We start from the raw sequence: 4550 nt of genomic DNA, 5'->3' as shown, positions 1-4550 counted from the left end.
GTTGCTCTGACGATGATACCTGCCAATTCTGGGGAAGATTGGACAAAAATTGTAGGAGAAGTAGCGAAAAAACGTGTTTCCTAAATCTTTATTGTACAAAAAAATCCAATATGGCGGCCGTTATAGGTTATTGAGGCTTTTTTGTTCCTCATGAGAAATAAGGCATATCTAATGAATTTCAGAATTTTGGGACAAATGGGATGCGAATGGCATCACTTTGTAAATGGAAAATTGGGGCTTGGCCGTAGCGCCACCTATGGATAATGGTGCGTCATTTGTGGTAGTTACTCCTGGCCTATACTATCAATGTTTCAGGATTTGGAGAACTTTTTACCATTGCATACAAAATCGGAAATGCAATACCATCAAGATCCACATGGGCCTTTGCTAAAGACCAAGCAATGAGTGGGGGCTTGGTCAGCCCACAATTGCCTGAAATGTTGTGTATGCGTCTCGTCAAGCTTGCGCGTGTGTCAAGGGAAAGGCTGAGTGTGTGAGAATGTGGAGCACGCGAGACATTTCATTGGAAATTTCGTCAGCAATTAGCCAAGCATGCATGTTTCAAATATTCACCACAAATCGACTTTTCATGTTAAATTGTTAAATTGTCACTGTAAAATTCCATGCTGCAGACTTACCAATGGGATACCAAATCTGAAATGCAATACCATCAAGATCCACAAGGGCTTTTATTTCAAGCCAAGGAGTGAAGGGAGGGGGACCACGACTATGGGGCCAGCGGTACCGTATGTGTGGACAGGGAGCAGTATGGAGATTTGTTGAGGGAACTCGAGGCGCTGAGAGAGCAGTTCCAAACGTATCATCTTTCCAACTTTGGACTGAAACGGTTTGCTTCGTCTCCTGAAGACATCAGATTTTACACCAGGTAAGCTAGTTATTAGATCAACATCTTCTCTTAACTTGATTATTTCCTCTTTTTTTCTTAAAGGTCTCATGACATGAAATGTTCACTTTAGGAGGTTATTTAACATTAATGAGTTCCAAGGCTGAATTTCGGGAAAGAGACTTCAGATATTAGGGGACCATTAAGGCCTATATAAAAGCATACAAAAACAGCATGTCATGGGATATTTAATGTTATTCTTAAGCTTGTATGACAAGACAACTGATTTCAATTGTAATACTGTATTTTAGATTCCCCTCATACGAGCATCTGATGGCGTTTTGGAACCTGATCGAACAGCCAAAATAATTAGGGTCAACAGAGCAAAGAAAACCTACGCCACTAGCACAACAACTGAAAGCCCTTTAACCAGACCAACTGTAAGTACCCATTCCCCCAAAAAACACACAGACACAGATCCCTAAGCATTAAAAGGGTGGTTTTGAACTAACACTCATTAAACACTTCTCCCCACAGAAACTGCTGCCAATAGATGAGCTCTTCCTGACATACCTGTCCACTGGCTGTACCCAGAGGGAGTTGGGTCATAGATTTAACATCCACCGAGCAACCGTCAGCCGAATCATCGTGACCTGGGCCAACTTCCTCTACAGCTTACTGGGCTCAGTCTGTATATGGATGTCTCCAGCAGCTGTGAAGGCCCATCTTCCACGCGACTTTGATGGCAGCTACAGTGACACACAGGTGGTCCTCGACTGTACAGAGCTACGGTGTCAAACACCGTCATCCATGCTCCTTCAGAGCGAAGTGTTCTCGACCTACAAGTCCCACTGCACGTTTAAGGCCATGGTGGGCATGTCCCCTCACGGAGCCCTGAGTTTTGTTTCAGCACTCTTTGAGGGTTCCATGAGTGGGTGTTTCGTTAGTCAGGGATTGCACCACTCTTAACGCCTGACATGGCCATCATGGTTGACAAGGGATTCTTGGTGGATGACCTTGTACCTGGGACTGTTCATCGTCCTGCCTTCCTCTCCAAGAGGGCCCAAATGCCAGAGGTGGATGTTCTGAAGACGCAGTCCATCGCCCGTTTGAGGGTGCATGTCGAGAGGATGATCAGAAGAGTTAAAGAAAATAAACTCTTTGATACCACCATCCCTCTCTCCATTGCAGGGAGCATAAACCAACTCTTCACTGTCGCTTGTCTCCTCTCAAATTACCAAAATGGACCTCTTGTCAAGAAATGGAGATATGAAGTTTGATATTGTAGCTTAATCTTTTTCTGAGGAATTTGATAACTATTGTTCTGTTAAACATACAGAATTCATGAAATGAAATCATTTTAATTGCCTTTAATATCAAGATAATAAATATTTCTTGGCGTGCTCACAGCACACACACATTTTATTGTGTTTACTTTTTGGGAAGGCAAGGTTAATCATGGAAAACATCTGCCATTGAAAGTTAAAGATGCACAAACATTAACATAAAATAATCTCAATCATAAAACGTACCATTAAAAGTGAAAATTAAAGAACATATCTTAGAATATTTTATCTCAATCCTGAAGCATTACACATTTCTGCAAGTAGACATAAAACCTGTCTACTTTCTCTCTGATTATATCCAAAACATCATTGTCTCTGTAAATTCTTTGGATGAGTACATCTTCCTCAGCTGAGACTACAAAATCACACCAACTCATTCCCGTTATTAGCATCTGCCCCTGTACTTGCCAGTAGTAAGCATGCTTTTCTTTTAGCTCCAATTTGCCTGACTTCATTTTGAGATACGGGCAGTCCACATAGCTTTTAACATTTGGGCACTTCATCTCAATCAGCCCAAACTGACATGGCTCTGAAGGGTCAAAGATTAACCCGTCTGGAGACGCCCCCAGCCAAGGAGCGTCAGAGTGAATTACCAATCCACAGGGGTAGTGGTTGACCCTTTTCATTTGGCAATATTCCCAAATAGCATCTGCCTCTAATTCGAGCCCCCTCTTCATAGCTGCCGTCTGACGTGTCCCTTGCAGTATCCGGTTAGCCAGACCTTCTTCAGAGTTCTCTCCAACCTGGCAGATCTCCCTGAAACGTGACGCCGTCAATCTATGCCTCCTTAGCTGATGCCATTCAGTACATGAACTTTGTGCTCTGGTAGCACATTCAAATTTGTGCACCATGTCCCAGGTGACCTCCAGACTCCTATGGTGTAGCTGTTGTGGTTCAGTACAGACAAACATGCAACTTGATGGCTGTAGGCAGTAATTCTGAAGAGGCATAGATGGACGTGGTGGGGCAGCATGGAAGGACAGATCTCTCTTTGCTGTTGCTGGTTGTTGGTAGGACAATGGACTTCCGGCTTGAACCTTGCCAAGGGCAGAGTCAACCAGGGGAATTTCACAGCTAATGCCCATGCTGCAGATCATCGGCGCCTCCGCTGTAGAAAAATCTTTATACGCCTCTGTCACCTAGGGATGTAATAATATAATGATTAGCAATATCAAACAAAATGATTATACCATACATTTTCATGGCCACAATATGTTGCGCATCATGCACAACGCCAGACACCATTACAAATAAGTTCATAATAAAGAACCCTTGTGTAAACATTTATTTTGTTTCAGTTCAATCAATTCTTTCTTCAAAAGCAGAATACTTGTTTGTATAATTGATGGGTCATAGTACATTTAATCAAAAGGAGAGGAAAAAGAAAATCATGAAATACTAGTATATTGTTTGATATGAAATCCCTACTAACCCGAAGGACAGTAAGATCAGGCAATTCCCCACTGAGGCCTTTGTAGAGTGTGCTCATGTGTGGAACATAACACTTTCATGAGTGGAAAGTGGCATATCCACACAGGTATTTTAATTCAAACAGGCAACATATTGGAATACATCGACAACATCGAGGGAGTCAGTTGGCTGAGCGGTGAGGGAGTCGAGTTAGTAATCCGAAGGTTGCCAGTTCGATTCCCGGTCATGCCAACTGACGTTGTGTCCTTGGGCAAGGCACTTCACCCTACTTGCCTGGGGGGAATGTCCCTGTACTTACTGTAAGTCGCTCTGGATAAGAGTGTCTGCTAAATGTAAATGTAAAATGCAATATTCAGGTTTTACCTTACACCATCTTTGGTTGCTCTACACTTTGGTTTAGCAGAAAGCACAGCCATCTTATCCACAGGGCCTGGCTTTACACCCTATCAAGTTAAGCACAATACAGTTAGAAGTTAAATATAGTTAGAAAATATATCCAACAGCTCTGTAATTACAGTGCAAACTTACCAACGTTCTGGGCTTGTGCCACTGCTGTTCTCCTTCAGTACAGCTTAGCACAGGGGGACCACTGGCACCTTCAGCTGAGAGTAATGTGCTGACTGGAACAGCAAAGCGACACAGTGGTTGCATGAAGCTGCTCCAGCAACACATGTGCAGCTGTGATGAAGCAGCTCCACAGGACTGGAATCTTTCAGTACCACCTGCATAAGTAAAATGTCATAGTAAATACTTATCTTAGCTTGGTCACTGTTTAACCATTCTTTTAGGACACAATCTTGTTTTTACAATATTTTCTATATCTAATATTCTAGAATCAGAGATCAAATGTCATGTATTTCTATATGTTGGATTAGAGTATGTTGTATAATATGCCAACTGCATTAAATCAACATCCATAATCGTTTTTC

At 42.4% G+C, this 4550-nt stretch overlaps 1 long non-coding RNA gene across 1 annotated transcript; it reads left to right on the top strand.

Moving 5' to 3' along the window:
- The first annotated feature begins 712 nt into the window (after nucleotides 1-712).
- On the top strand, nucleotides 713-1929 carry LOC136941185 (uncharacterized). Its single transcript, XR_010876453.1, has 3 exons — nucleotides 713-886; nucleotides 1156-1284; nucleotides 1382-1929. It is a non-coding gene; the product is annotated as an uncharacterized lncRNA (long non-coding RNA).
- The last annotated feature ends 2621 nt before the right edge of the window (nucleotides 1930-4550 follow it).

Source organism: Osmerus mordax, chromosome 3 (genome assembly GCF_038355195.1).
Source record: "Osmerus mordax isolate fOsmMor3 chromosome 3, fOsmMor3.pri, whole genome shotgun sequence".
NCBI lineage: Eukaryota > Metazoa > Chordata > Actinopteri > Osmeriformes > Osmeridae > Osmerus > Osmerus mordax.
The sequence above is the reverse complement of the archived record's forward strand: the minus strand, read 5'-3'. Positions and strand labels throughout refer to the sequence as shown.